At 40.8% G+C, this 16183-nt stretch overlaps 1 protein-coding gene across 33 annotated transcripts in view; it reads right to left on the reverse strand.

The window, feature by feature from the left end:
* Positions 1-16183, reverse strand: part of UNC13B (unc-13 homolog B) — a 245728-nt gene that overhangs the window by 59423 nt on the left and 170122 nt on the right. For 5 of the 33 annotated variants that reach the window (XM_072727993.1, XM_072727991.1, XM_072727992.1 and 2 more), the window contains exon 1: positions 185-706. The exons of the other annotated variants lie outside the window; for them this stretch is intronic. The gene's annotated coding sequence lies outside the window, so the exon portion shown is untranslated. Of the gene's footprint in view, positions 1-184; positions 707-16183 lie in introns of those variants that run through there. 33 annotated transcript variants of the gene reach the window in all.

Consider the following 16183-nt stretch of genomic DNA (forward strand, 5'->3'; position numbering starts at 1 on the left):
TGCACGTGAAGATTCTACCCTTAGTGCTGAGTATGCTATTTTTCACTCATTCTAATGACCCCCACCAGCAAGTTGGCTCAAACAGTTATGTAATTAATGTAGCTATTCTGTATTCCACCCAGAAATGCTCTGCTTTTGTCTCTGCTTGTCGTTCAGAGTCAGTCATACACTCGATACCACTTACCTTGCTGCTGCAACCAAAATAAGAGTTAAGGAAATGAAAAGAAAAAAAAAAAACGTTAAAACCACAAATTCTCAAGTTTTAGAACGCAAGTGCTGTCTTTAAGCCGTTCAGGAGCACTCCTTGGTTTGACAGAGAAGCCATAGGATGAACTTTCTAAGCCACAGCATGGCTGCTTGCCCAACGGACAAACAGAGCCAAGGAGCTATTATTCTCAATTGCACCAGCTGGCTGGCTCCACGGTGCAAAGTTGATGATAGGAACAATAACCAGCAGAGAAATCCCCTCAGTGAAAGGCTGGGCAGGAGTCTCGCTGGCTACAAATCTAGGAATCCAATCTGGTCCACATGTCTGCTGAGGGGGACTCTGATGACCAGCCTGCTGAAGGCAATAGCAGCCAAACTTCAATGGGATGTGGAATTCTAACCCAATCGATTCCAGGATTTGAGACTGAGACAGAAAGCAGGGCAGCTACTGCTCCTGCTGCTGCTCCTCCTCCTCTCCAGCTGCTTCCTGCCTGCAACCTCCCATAGGGCACCAGCCCTCCTCACACGTTCCTGGCGCACACACCCCCTTTCCCAGAACACTCACGCACATACAAACCTCGCCAGCAAGCTCACTCACACACCCTTGGTGAGTGTCTCTCCCTCTTGCTAAATATAGATCTTACTCTCTCCCCTCCCCCATTTCTTCCTCTCGTTCTTCTCCCTCCCACCTTCTTCTCTCCCTATCTACCTCTCTCATGTCTAGGCTATAGGATATAAAGAGACATAAGACCAAAGACTATACTTTGAGGACCTCCCAGTCTCAGAAAGAAGACAGAACACAGCAAGAAATTGCCAGAGCACAGTACAAAGGAAGTCTTGTCTTCTACTGAAACAAACTCTAGGTTTTTTTGCTTAGTTAGTTGTTCGGGTTTTTGTTTTTCCATATATATGATATGCTTTCTGCATTTGGCAAAGCTGGAAAACAGGTGAAGTACTTAAGTTCAGTTAATATCAAATAGCACTATGTTCTCAGAGTAGATACCTAGTCCAGTTCTTCCTGAACACCCACAGCAAAAAAAAGAAAAAACAAACAAACTGGAAAACAAGAACTCCCTTAGGCTATGCCAAGGCAATGAATAAAGAGAAGTAGGGGAAGCTGGATGGGCTGAGGTAGACCCCACTGCAGAAGTCTGGGCCACAGATTATTTTGGGATCCAGAATTAGGAACTAAACAGACTAAAGTGAAATCACATTGACCAAAAGCTATTTAAGATTCAAGGCCCTGGTTTTGTGATCTCAAATTTTGCAGTCCCTCTTTGCCAATGGCAGTCCCATCTCCGTGGAGACTTGCTAGTCAGGTGGCTCTCACATGGCCCTAATTCCTAATAACTCAACAATTCTACTTAGGACTCATCAGGAAATTGACTGTCCTTATCTTCAAAGAGCACTCAAGTTGCTGACTGCAACATAATGCCAAACATAAGTCAGGAACCCTTGAAGCCATGGAGCATAAAATGCCAGATACATCAAATATATAATATACCTTTCCACTCAGGAAAGGTAAAAACACCCACAGAACAGGAAAAACACTGAGTCCAAAGAATCACAGAATTCTTCTCAATATAGGGCTCCAATTAACTAGTAACAATCCAGTTAAGCCATTTCTATTTCTTCTTCTAGAATAGAAGAATTTCGATTCTGCCTCTTCTGAGCCTGATCTAATGAGAGAAGGTCCTTCTCTTCTTTAGGTCAACGAAAGGTGGACAAGTTTGATTCACCCAGCATATCCATGCCAGGCTCTCAAAACTTCCTACCTCTGCTGCCCTGCAACATTCTTCATGACAATCCACAATAAAACATGGCCTTGTTAGCCAGGAATCAGGCACTCAGTCCATGCAGGCCACCCTAGAAATTGTCACTGCAGAACAGGCAGCCCTATATGGTAGATAAAATAAGCCTTTATATGAAGAATGATTTCCTTGGCTTATCCAAGATCCTGAGGAGAAAGTGTTGATTCCAGAGCCAACATTTGCCTCCCTACTGCCTTTTTCCAATAACATTGCTTCCCCCTCAACCCAGGAAGAAAATTTAGATTCCAAGAGAGCTAAACAACCCATTTTTTAGCCATCCACCTCATTATGCAGCCAACACTAACAGCAGAGCAAATACCTCCTAACCCAGTCGGGAGCTGGCTGGATGACAGAAGAGATAAGGACTGACAGTGCAACTATACCCACATCTAAATATAGAAAAAAAAAAATCACTTGAAAAGTGTCAAATTTCAGTGGAAGTCACAGCCAATTTACTGAGGAGCTTCCCATATTTCAGCCAGAAGAAAAGAGGTAAAGGATTTAAAACAAGAAATATAGGGAAGACTGATTAAGTCAGAATTCCCTCCCACTCATAAAGAGCCCAGAGAAGTGGCTGTCATTATCAGGTTTGGATCTAGGCTTCCTATTCTGAGAAGCTCAAATTCTGAAGAGGTAGGAATGATCCTCAGAGCTAGGACACTGCCTAAAGAATATACTTCTTCTTACCTTATCCACCAGTGTCTCCAGGATCTGGCTGAGGCTTCTAGATGTTATACCTGAGGTTAAAGTGACCCTGTTTTGGTCATTTGCCTACTCAAATGCATGCAGCCCATCTTCTATTCAACTAGGGTTTTCCAGAAAAAGAAAGGCTCAGACAGGAGAAGATGGGTTTATGACACAAGGCACAACATATTTGCAATCTCTAGTTATGGTCTTCAAACTTCACAGGAGAGTTCATGTGGCTTTGATCATAAATTACCGTTGTTACCTTTCTGCTTTCCTATGCTTCAGCAAAAGCATGGAGAGTAAGTGGGAAAGTGATAAACGGCTGTCACTACAAGCTCTGGTAAAAAAAGCAGGCTCCTTCTACCATGCATCAAGGCCCATAGACTGTCAGGTGTCACATGACCAAAGGACAGTTAAACCTCTTCTGTGGACTAGCCTTTTGGGATAAATGTAAAATTTGTTTCCTGAGCCATGTGAGGAACAATGCAGGCCCCTTGTCACAGTGAATCCGGCTCTTGGGAATCCTAGGCAGGCTAAAAGGATGGGGGTGCTTTTTAGAGTTAAGAAATAGCACAAGCACCCACCTCAGTTGGGAAGCTTCCTCAAAGAAGGGCTTTTCAAGAGCTAGCTGGGCAGAATTGGAAAAACAGATTGGGTTAAGAAGGAAAAGGCATTTATCCAGAAGCTGTGAAATGCTCTGAACAGACATTCTCAAGGTCTGGTTCCCAATTTAAATCTTTGCAGGGATCTTCGCCTAGAGATAGATGAGTCAAGATGGAAATTCAACATGAGACATTGACACTCACGCAGAGTTGTGGGAAGGTTCAGAGCTGCAGGAGCTCTAAAGGGGAACCAAATGGGTGGGTTAGTCAGAAGACCACCTGGCATATGAAATTTATCCTTAGTTAAAGTATCTGAGTGGAGTCATAGGGATACTGGAGGAGGGGCTCATCAACTACAATTCTCCCCTTTAATATAAACTAGTCTAAGTCTCCCTCAAGCCATATACAACTGGGCCAAAAGCAAAGAATAAGCCTGCCCTAAACTTGGTCTGCCTTTTCAGATGTCACTGCTAGAAAATGACTGGGTCAGGACCAGCAGGTTCCTACCTCATCTCCTAATGTTGACAATCACCAACAAGGATGCAAAGGATAGGTGGAGCCAAAGTCTGACCTACAGCAGAGTAAGTTTTTGACTCTTTTTCTTCTCTAAGTAAAAGCCAGAAGCAACATGAGAGGCTGACATGAGTCACACAAGTAGAATCTGTTTCATGAGGAAAATGGTTTGTTCTAGTGACTGAGAAAAGTCTTTTTTTCCCCTTAGAATTATGCCCTCCATAAACGACTCAGAAATTGCATACAGAAGAGAATGATGAGTGATGGGAGGTGATTCTCCTTCTTCCCTCAGGTACATGCCACTCTAGGGAAGTGATGAGCCTGGCAGAGATGTGCTGACTTCTGATATGCGGAGGCATAGCTGCTACACAGACTAAATCAGACCTGACAAGCTGCAAGGCAGGCCTACGGAGTCACAAATTGCTGACAAATTTCAGTCCTATAGTCAGGTCAAGCACCAGCCCTGCTTAGCAAACACTTAAAGAAGGATAAACTCAGGACTGCCAAGCTAAACAGGTTTTTAGCCTGTACCTCCAAAGGCTGTGACCCCATTTCCATTCCAGGACCAAACAATTAAAATCTTATAATCGAAGTAGTCTATGTCTCTACCGCTCTCTCACATAAACCTGTTCAAAAGTCACAGCTCTCAGATTTAGAACTAAGGCTGGTCCTGAACTAGATCTACTTATATACATCCCAGTCCAATCCACAAAGTACACTGGCCCTAACTCAATCTCTATACCCCAAGGAAGCCAATTCTCATTGGGCCATTTGTGGAGGATTCTCTAATAGGAATCCAAAATTTGAAATTTTGAGAAAAATTTTATTTAAATTCAATTTGCCAATAACTAGTATAACACTCAGTGCTCATCTCATCCTGTGCCATCCATAATGCTCATCAAAATTTGAAATTTCATGGGGAAATTAACCCTTTGTATTATAAAGAGACTATATTCTAACTGGCTTAATATTGATCAAATACCTCCTTTGGTTCTTTGTAGCTGAGATATACCTGAGGGTAAACCCAAATCTGGAGAATTTTCTTGGTGTTGGACCCTGTTTCCATAAGTTTTTCAAAATGTGTTTTTTAAGATTTTATTTATTTATTCATGAGAGACACAGAGAGAAGCAGAGACACAGGCAGAGGGATAAGCAGGCTCCACACAGGGAGTCTGATGTGGGACTTGATCCCAGGACCTTGGGATCATGCCCTGGGCCGAAGGCAGATGCTCCATCACTGAACCACGCCGGGGTCCCTCAAAATATCTTCTTAGCTAGCATATGAATCTCAAGTATCTTGGGAATCAATGAAGGAACCTCAAAAAGGATGGTTTTTCCTATAGGATTCTCCATATATTCAAAAATATCTGGCATGAAGCACTGAATTACAAAAAGGTAGCTAATGTTCAAAGGGAAAGAGAGGACTTGAGACAAATCTCTTAAGGATCTCTGACAAATAGCAGGGAAGTAGGGTGGGGAGAAAGGGAAGTACTTAACTATTTGAGTCGAGAGAGAGCTAGACTTAGCTTGCAAAGCAAACAATGCCAAGGGAAAGCCTATTGGTGGCAGCAGCACTGGAGTCCTACACTGCCAGCTCAACCCATACCAATCACACAGGGATATGACTTCTCTGCTTAGACACAAGACCCTTAAAACTTCTATATTCTAGTTCTCCATCCAGTGACAGAATCGCCTGCAAAATCTTTTGCGCCCATATCACATGTCACCAAGTCTAATCTATTGTACCTTCTTATCTATAAACTTTGTCCCCTTCTCTACAACCCTTAATCTAGGCTTATTTCTCACTTGAGTTACTGTAAAATATTCATCCTCCCTAGTCTACCCTCCTGCAAAACCACTTCTCTACTCCCAATTCATTTTTAACAAATTGTTAGAGGAATACCAAGCTTTTATATAGCCCTTAGAAGGAATTAACCCTGCTGACACCTTGATCTTGCACTTTCAGCATCTAGAACTATAAGACAATATACTTCTGTTGTTTAATCCACCCAGCCTGTGGCACTTTGTTATGGCAGCCCCAGCAAACGAATACAGTACCTTTAAGGACTACTAATACAATCCTACAAAAAAAATGTTTAGGGATCCCTGGGTGGCGCAGCGGTTTGGCGCCTGCCTTTGGCCCAGGGCGCGATCCTGGAGACCCGGGATCGAATCCCACGTCGGGCTCCCGGTGCATGGAGCCTGCTTCTCCCTCTGCCTGTGTCTCTGCCTCTCTCTCTATCTCTCTGTGACTATCGTAAAAAAAAAAAAAAAAATGTTTAAATAGTAAATGAATACTTATTAAGTACCTAGATGTTGTACCAGGCATGATGAAAAGATATGATCCTTGCCCTTAGGGAGGTCATAACCTAAGAGGGGAAATGTTTGGGCATGGGCATTATTATATCCATACTGTATATCCTAAGGGAGAGCAGTATTAGGTTTTGTGCTTGGGTGACCAATAGTGGAACTGACTGAAAGGATATACAGGAGATGAGGTGGAGGAGAAAGAAAAGACAATGAGTACAGTTTGAACGTACTGCATGTGGTGCTTATGAAAATTCTGGAAGCAAGATCCATAGGCAGCTAGATATATGCATATGGAACTCATGAAAGAAGACTGAGGTGAGATAACAATTTGGGATTCATCAGCTTCTGGGTAAAGCCATGGGTGAGATTATCTAGGGCAGAGAAAGAGGTGGAAAACAGAGCCCTAGGAATCATCAAGTTTTAAGGGGCAGGCAGATAAGGAAAAATGCTGTAAAGGAAACAAAGATGGAGCTGTCAGATATAAGAAAAGGACTTGGAGGGAAAGATACCGCAAAAGTCAAGAAGGAAGACTGTTTTAGGGAGAAACCAGTCAAAAGTTTTTATCTCACCTGTCATAAGAAATGCTCCAGGATGCTCTAAGGACATCTAGAATGACCTTCCTAACCTGTCATCTTTGTCTATTTATGTTTCAATGTCCTCAGGTGTGGACCAAATAAACACATTTCCCTAGCATGCTTGAAGATGACAACTAGTAAAGGGAAGTAGAAGCCTAAGGAATTACGGAAAATTGTTACAATTACCTTTTCCCTTTGGCTTCAAGAAGCTGTATTTTATACACAATGACTGTACTTCAGGATATGACTATTTTGGAATGGTGGTAAATCTCACTGCATTGTTTACAGAAAGAATGTTGCTTATAAGGAACCATGGATCTCCTTAATAACATATGTTGATAAATACAGAAAACAAGTTATCCCTTGATTTCCATCTTTCTAAACTCACATTATTTCATTTCTTGGACATTTTCTGATACTTAATAATTGCTACTTAGTACTCTCTGGGAATTCTTCTGACTTTTCTGACCACCTAACTCACAGGGTTTGCTCCCTCCATTCTCTAAGTGTAGGGGATCCCTGGGTGGCGCAGCGGTTTGGCGCCTGCCTTTGGCCCAGGGCGCGATCCTGGAGACCCGGGATCGAGTCCCACGTCGGGCTCCCGGTGCATGGAGCCTGCTTCTCCCTCTGCCTGTGTCTCTGCCTCTCTCTCTCTCTCTCTCTCTATCATAAATAAATTAAAAAAAAAAAAAAAAGTGTTAATCATTTCTTTTACAACTAATTACTTATACTGCCTTGTAACATCACTTCAAAGTTTAAAGCAAAAAACAAAAACAAAACAAAAAAAAAAAACAAAGTTTAAAGCAAAGCTTTGCGGGCTGTTTATTAAGTATCAGAAGCTAGAAACTCATTATAGTTCCTAGCAAAGGAGTTAAAACATAGATATGGATATGAAAAATCCAAGTAGAAAGTAGAAGTAACAAGAAAGTAAGTGGCCAGGAATAAATCTAAATCTTTGAACTCTGTTTTCTACCTATGTGTACTAGGCCCCCAAGATGATACTCCAGGTGAATATCCACTTGATTCCTAAGACTTCAGACTCCTGTATGCCTCATACCTTAACGTGCCAGGCTGGGCCATAAAGATGTCTTTAACTGAAGATCAATTCAAAATACAGGTTGAGCAGTTTGCAACTTGATCCCTTGTTCCTGGGTCACATCCTTGACTAGACATCTGAATTTCTCCCAGTGCAAGAGGAGAATATACATATAATATCAAAGGCCTAAAGCAGTTTTCTTAACCTGACTTTTCATGCCCCCAGTTTATTTCAACTGGCAGAGCTCCTGCCTCCAGCATTACAGCCTAATTAAAGTGCCTATCTTTTGGGCCTAGAGTGAGAGGGCAGCTTTTAGCAACCCTTTAAAGGTTAGAGTGAATGACTAATATTTATCATAAGAGACATAGTTAAAATGTGGGAGAATTGGAGAGAGGAAAATATTTCTAGCTTTCAAGGTTCTGATTTGGATAGGAATCAGGAAGACTCTCTGAAAGAGGTGATATCTGAGCTTAATTCTAAAGGATAAATAATATTTGGATATGTGCTTAATTCTAAAGGATAAATAATATTTGGGTATGTGGAAACTGCACAGAAGAAAAGGTATTAGGACAGAGGAAACAAGATGAGCAAAGATACAAAAAGGAGAAAAAGGAGGATGTTGTTGGAAAATAAAGGAAATGTATATTTAGTGAATACGAACAATAAGCAAGGCCCTGCTCTACATGTATTATCTTATCTACTCAATATCCATCTGCTGAGGCAAATGATATCCAATTCAGGGATGAGAAAACTAAGTTTCTAAGAGACTAGGTGACTTGGCCAAGCCTAAGGGTATATAGATAAGTAGTGGAGTCATATTTCAAACTCTGGCTCTGGCTCATTCCAAGTCCCAACATCTTCCAACTATACAATACGGCCTCTGGGTTAGCAAAAGTTAGAAACATAAGTTGGACTAAGTCGTAAGTAGTAATGGATGCCAGGCTAAAGAGCTGGGACTCTAATTTAACTACTAACAGAAAGAAAAAGTAACCTTCCTTCCTCCTCTTTCTTTCTTTAAGAAGAAACCTTCAATCATTCGCTCATTTACTCTCGGATATATGTTAAGAGCTTGCTGGGTGACAGGCATTAGAGAGGGAAAGTTAAATAGACCCTATTCTGTATTTCCATGCTATTTTTATTTAGCTTTTATTTAAATTTCTTATTGAATTATAACATACATATAGAAAACTACACAAATCAAAAGTACATCAACATAAACAGAATCCCAGTCAAGAACAGAACATTGTCTGAATTCCAGAAGCCCCCTTGTACTCATATCTTGTCACTACCAACGCCCCCTCCCATTCCCCTACAAAGGTAATCATTGTCCTACAATCTGATCCCACAGGTTACTTTGACCTGTTTCTGAGCTTAATATAAAAGGAATCATACAGTATATATTCTTTTTTTTTTAAGATTTTATTTATTTATTCATGAAAGACACACACAGAGAGAAGCAGAGATACAGGCAGAGGGAGAAGCAGGCTCCATGCAGAGAGCTTGATGTGGGACTCGATCCTGGATCTGGGGATCATGTCCTGAGCCAAAAAGGCAGACACTCAACCGCTGAGCCATCCAGGCGTCCCTACAGTATATATTCTTTTAAGAAATATATAATCTTGAGATCAAATGCTCACAGATTTATTTTTTTTAAAGATTTTATTTATTTACTCATGAGACACACACAGAGAGAGGCAGAGACACAGACGGGGAGAAGCAGGCTCCCTAGGGAAATCTGATGTGGGACTCGATCCCGGAATTCCGGCACCATGCCCTGAGCCAAAGGCAGATGCTCAACCACTGAGCCACCCAGGCATCCCTGTTCACAGATTTCTAGGATAATATGATAAACACCAAAAATGACTTTATGAAATACTATAGAAAAATAGAAAACTGAGTAACTATCTGGGAACTCTGAGGAAGGCTTCAAAAGATGTAACATTGAAGTTGAGCCCTGAGCATAAGTGATAACCATGAGTAGTGCTCTGTTTCAGGAAGACAATGCTGGCAGTGGTATACACAATGTAGTCCAAGATGAATAAATAAAAGCAAGAAAACCTTTGGAAGGCTAACATTATAGACTAAGCCGTAGAGAGGATCTGAACACAAAAGGGAACAGAGAAGAGACATATAAAAGAAATGGAGAGAAAAAGAGCAAGGTCTGGCAAATGATCCAATGTGGGAGGCAAGAGAGAAGGAAGAATGACACCATGATTTTGAGTGGGTGAGTAGCAGAATGACGGTAATTTTAATACAAACAGGGAACAAAGAATAAGAATAGGCCTAGGAGGGAAGTTTCAAACATTGGGAAATTGTGAAAATATCTAGTAGATAACTAGACATGAAGGATAGAAACTAAGGAAAAATGAGGATTAGAAGTATAGATTTGGCAATTATCTGCTTAGAAAAGCTAGCTGGGGGGCACCTGGGTGCCTCAGTGGTTGAACATCTGTCTTTGACTCAGGTCGTGATCCTGGAGTCCTGGGATCGAGTTCCACATTGGGCTCCCTGCACAAAGCCTGTTTCTCCCTCTGCCTATGTCTCTGCCTCTTGTTCTGTGTCTCTCATAGATGAATGAATGAATGAATGAATGAATGAATGAATGGGAGGGAGGGAAGGGAGGAAGGGAGGAAAGGAGGAAGGGAGGAAGGGAGGAAGGAAGGAAGGAAGAGAAGGAGAGAGGGAGGGAGGGAGGGGCAGGCTAGCCAGAAGTCAACTGGCAGCCTAGCACAAAAGCCAGGATCAAGCACAGTACCAGCCATATAGTAGTTGCTCAATTAAGGATTCTGGATTAGAGGCAGATTCGAGATGGGGGGTGGGGTGGAGGAGTCCAAGAGGAAAACTGTAGAAAGAGACAGGCAAGGTAAAAAAGGAAGAGAATGGGAAAATCTAGAATAATAGAAGTCAGGGAAATAGGAAGTTACAAATAGGGAGTTTTAAAACACACACTGGAATGCTGCAGTGAAAAATGACAATAAAAACTGAGGAAAGTATCTGGGGGAAAATGTAAATATTAATTATTTCTATCTCCCCTCTGGCCTATAAGCTCCTAAATGGTAAGAAAATGTCTTAAAATAGCCCCAATACACCCAGTGGTAACGACTTAATAATTGGCTTGATTTAAAATGGATTAGTTTTATCAGTCGCTTCCTTTTGCATAACTTTGGCAACAGGATTTTCTCTCACAGAGGTAGAGTTCTTTCCTAGCCAATATCAAATATTCCCATTGGATGGATAATCAAACAGGCATTAAGAGTCAGAGAAAGTAATAGAAAGCAAGAAGAGCTGCTTTGTTATCTGGAAACAAGTAATTTTAAATTTTATACAGAGGTATCAATCAGAGTTGTTACTCATAAGAATTTACTAAATACCTTTCTTTACTGATAGGATGCCCAGAAAATAGTATCAGCTGGAGCTAAGTCTGCTACCAGTATCTGATAACCTCCTCTGACTCTAGGCAAGTGAACGGTATCATGGCATCCCCAGAGATGTTTTGATATGCACCTCAGAAATGAGAGCCAATCTCCACTCCTTCAAATAAGCTGCCTCAAATCCCAGGCACAGATGTGACATCTTATAATTCACAAGGTCAGTCCCAACCTAGAACCAGATCTAAGATTTATAGAAGACCAACCACTGACAAACACCCAGATCCAGGCCCATAAACATGTCCAGAACATTTTAGGGGGAAAAAATCCCTGAGAAACATTACACATTTCTCCTGAGAAGCACACAAAAGCAGCTCTTGGAAAACATTCCCACCAGTGCCCAGGGTAGCCTTTGTCCACCTCCCCTAGACTCCTCAGGGTAAGGCATTCATTTCACTGACCTCTTCCTGCCAAGCCTCAGAGAAGCATCAGTGTAGTAGATAGATAGCCTCCTCTGAGTGATCTTTATAGTTATCCCAGGAATCCCATGCTACCAAGGAGTCCAGACACCTATAAAAACCTGAAACCCTAGGGCACTGGCTCCTTGCTTCTTTAACCATCAGAAGCACTTTCTCTGTGTTCCTACTCTGTAGCAAAGGCTCCAGCTGTGGGCAACACCTCTGGCAGGTCACTCAGTCCTAGGCTAAGGGAAGTCATGCGAGGGCCCTGAAAACCAACAATTCTGGTAATAGGAGGCTTGTTGGTGACTCTCAAACAATTTTCTAGAGCTTTACACTTAAAAAATGCATTTTTCTATGACCTCACCAGAACTCTGTTACGAGAGGAGAGCTATCCTTACTTTTACAGCTGAGGAGATTGAGAAGTAGAAAATAGTGTTTTGGGACACCTGGGTGGCTTGAGCGTCTGCCTTCAGCTCAGGGCCTGATCCCAGAGTCCTAGGACTGAGTCCCACATCAGGCTTCCTGCATGGAGCCTGCTTCTCCCTCTGCCTGTGTCTCTGCCTCTCTCTCTCCCTCTCTCTCTCTCTCTCTGTCTCTCATGAATAAATAAATAAAATCTCAAAAAAAAAAAAAAGAAAAGAAAAGAAAAAAATAGTGATTTGCTCAAGTTCTCTCAGATTTCAAGATTGAGTACTGCAAGGATCCAGGTCTTTCTATTTCCAGTTTAGCCCTACATTTTAGTAGTAAGAGGGATAATTCTAAAATGGACACAAAAGACATTGTATATCACGAATGGGGCCCCATATACCAGCCTGGCAACCACAATTCCCACCAACTAGATCTCAGGAAACAGATTCACAGGTGACAGACACAAAAGCTTCTATATTATCTTCTTTTCCCTTCTGCCTTAAAGGTATTATTAGTTTGTTAGGGCTACCCTAATACCACAGACTGGATGGTTTAGGCAACAGAAATTTATTTTCTTACAATACTGAAGGTTAGAAGTCTAAGATCAAGGTGTCAGCAAGGTTGCTTTCTTCTGAGGCCTCTCTCCTTCACCTCAGATGGCCATCCACTGTCTTCACAGGCTCTTCCATCTGTGTCCTAATCTCTTTTTATAGGAACACCATTCAAATTGGACTTGGGACCACCCATATGACCTCAATTTACCATAATTACCTCTTTAAAGGCCCTCTGTCCAAATATCACATTCTGAGATACTGGGTATTAAGATTTCAGTACATGAAGTAGGGCGAGGGAGCAGGTGGTGGCACACAATTTACCCCACAACAGAAAGAAAAGGTAAAATCAGGGTTTTGGTGGTACTATGGATTTAAAAGGCAGAGGAAAAAAGGACACAATCCAGAATCAGAAGCCAGGTACCCTGGTGTTTTCCTTTCCTTTGTAAGGAAACTTTGGAATGGAATAGAAGAAACATACTGGCTGGTCACTTTATAGAGAAAAAGAATTAGGCCAGTCTCCACTTCCTTCTCTGTTCTGGCCTGCTTCCTAACAAACGTGGATAACATGGGCAGGACAATCAGGTGTGTCCTTTCTGGGTACTCCTGCTCTGTTCAATGCAGGTGGGAGTAGGAAAGGTAGAGGGCCTGTGTTCATGTGTATAAAAATAAATTTTAAATTTTTAAAAAGATTTTATTTATTTATTCATGAGAGATACACAGAGAGAGAGGCAGAGACACAGGCAGAGGGAGAAGCAGGCTCCAGGCAGGGAGATCAATGTGGGACTTGATCCTGGTACTCCAGGATCACGCCCTGAGCTGAAGGTAGGCACTTAACTGCTGAGCCACCCAGGCATCCCAAATTTTAATTTCTTAAGAATATCACAATTATTACTCACTCAGCTTCATCTTTGGAATTTCTTTCTACCTAAGATTTTAGTTTTACCAAACCAGTTGAATTCCAAGGACTGAGATAGATTTGTGTATTAGAGAAACAGAAAAGGAGGAACAGAGATAGGCTGTAGGAAAAACTGGCAGCTCAAGAGCATGCTTTGTTACTGAACAACTGGGCAAGCTACTTCTATAGCCTGTAAAAAACTTATTTCAGAGGCTTAGATAATATTGCCAATTTCTCCGCAGACAGGCAACAAAGAGAAGAAAGAAAGGTTGCAGGTTAGGGAACAATTAAGGCAGAATGAGGCAAATTCAAGAAAGGTCCAAAGAAGTTTAAAAGGAACAGGGCTGGGAGATAATATTTGCAAATCATATATTTGGTAAGGGGCTTTGATCCAGAACATATTAAGAAATCTTACAACTCAACAATAAAAAGACAACCCAATGTAAAAATGGGCAGAAGGTTTGAATAGATATTTCTTCAAAGAAGATATACAGATGGCCAACAAGCATATGAAAAGATGCTTAACGCTATTAGTCACTAGGAAAATGTGAATTGGATTAATAATGAGATACCGCTTCATATGCACTAAGATGATTTTAACAAAAAGATTAACAGGTATTGGTAAGGATGTGAAGAAACTGGAAAGCTCATATATTGCTTACGGGAATATAAAATGGCACAAGCCATTTGGAAAAGTCTGACAGTTTCTCAAAAGGTTAAACATAGTTACCATATGACCCAGCAATTCCATTCCTATGTATATACCCAAGAGAATCGAAGACCTATGTCCACACAAAAAAATGTACATGAATGTTCTCAATGGCATTATTATAATAGCCAAAAGGTGAAGGCAAATCAAATGTCCAACAATAAGTGAATGGATAAACAAAATGTGGTATATCTACAGAATGGAATATTATTCAGCCATATAAAGGAATGAAGTACTGATAGTTGCTGCAACACAGAAGAACCTTAAAAACATGTTAAGTGAAAGAAGGCAGATATAACAGGCTACATATTGTGTGATTTCATTTATATGACATGTCCAGAACAGATAAATCCATAAAGACAGAAAATAAATTAATGGCTGCCAGAGGCTAGAGCAAAGCAGGGAATGAGGAATGACTTATTATGGGTATGATGTTTCCTTTGGAGTGATGGAAATGTTTTGGAATTAGATGATGGTGATGGCTGTACAACCTACTGAATATACCGAAATACACTGAGTTGTACACTTAAAATGGTGAATTTTATGTTATATGAATTGTACCTCAATAAAAAGATATCTATTACTTAAAAAAAAATAGAAGATTCCTTTTCCTTTTTTCAATCCATTAAGGGGAAACGGTATAGAAATAGGGCTAGAATGAGAAGGCTGGAAGAATACACAAAGCACAGTGTACCTGTCTCTAATTCACCTTAGGACAGTGAAACCATGAGAAACTCCTAATTCTAGGAAATGAACAAAAAGTTGTGGAAGGGGAGGTGGGTGGGCGGATGAGGTAACTGGGTGATGGGCACTGAGGAGGGCACTTGATGGGATGAGCACTGGATGTTATACTATATGTTGGCAAATCAAACTTCAATTAAAAAGAAAAGTACAGTGAAAAGAGATGGAAACCGGCTCTGTATGAAGAAAAAAAGGAGTCATAGTCATAGGTGACTGGAAAGATGAAATCTCGGAATTATAAAATTTCCTCAACCCAAAGTGACCAAGTATGAGTATGACCTCTCCTTTTTTTTTAAAGAAATTTTTAGGTAGGAGAAGCTTTCTCATTCCTCTCCAGGAAACAATTGCCCAGAATGAGAAAGGACTAGCTTCCCTATTCTACATCCTTTGCATTCATCCTGTCAACAGATATTTATGGAGTATCTACTATGTGTACAAGACAGCTACCTATCCTTCCCTCCTTTAAAGTTAAGTGAAACTCCTACTCCTAATTACTCTACATTATAGAAGGGATGGTTCAGCTTTCTCTTACTTTTCAAGAGGCCAATCATATTTAGTAGGTTCAGGGTTGGTTCAGCAAGCATTGAAACAAAATACAGGAGACACAAAATAAGTTTTGAGAGATTATGTCTTTTGGTTAAATGTGTTGGATTTTAGATCTGATGGGACAAGTGAGTGCATAAGTGGCTAGAAACACGGGTCTACAGTTCAGGGACACATCTGGGCTAGATACACAGATAGGAGAGTAATCCACATCTAAGTGGTAACTGACATTATGAATGAGATTTCATAGAAACAATGTAGGGGTTTTATGAAAAGAGGATTGAGCAGAGAATACCAGAAAGACCAATATTCTAGAAATGAGCAAAGAGAAATCAGAAAAAGGAGACTAAAGAGATCAGAGAATAGTGGCAATGGGGATGGTTTCTTAAATTTCAAAATACAAAGGAGTGTTCAGTGTTAAACCCTACAGAGTGGCCCAATAAGATTTGAAAGCAACCACTAATTAGGTAACTATGAGTTCATTGATGACCCTCACAAATGCAGTTTTAATGAAATGATAATGAAATCAACTGAGACTTTCTTCAAATGTATTTCTTGGAAAATGAGTGCTACAGAATGCTTCTCTAAAACAGAATTTCATGGTCAAATAAGTTTGCAATAACATTGTGTACATTATATCCTCCTCTTTAAGAATCATAACAAGCCTACAAGAGAGTAATCTATTGGTGTTATACTCTACTGGAACCCATTGTTTCCCAAATTTCTTTGACTATGGAACTCTATCACATAATAGAGGACCCAC

The sequence above is a fragment of the Vulpes vulpes genome, chromosome 12, assembly GCF_048418805.1.
Source record: "Vulpes vulpes isolate BD-2025 chromosome 12, VulVul3, whole genome shotgun sequence".
NCBI classification, from domain to species: Eukaryota; Metazoa; Chordata; class Mammalia; order Carnivora; family Canidae; genus Vulpes; species Vulpes vulpes.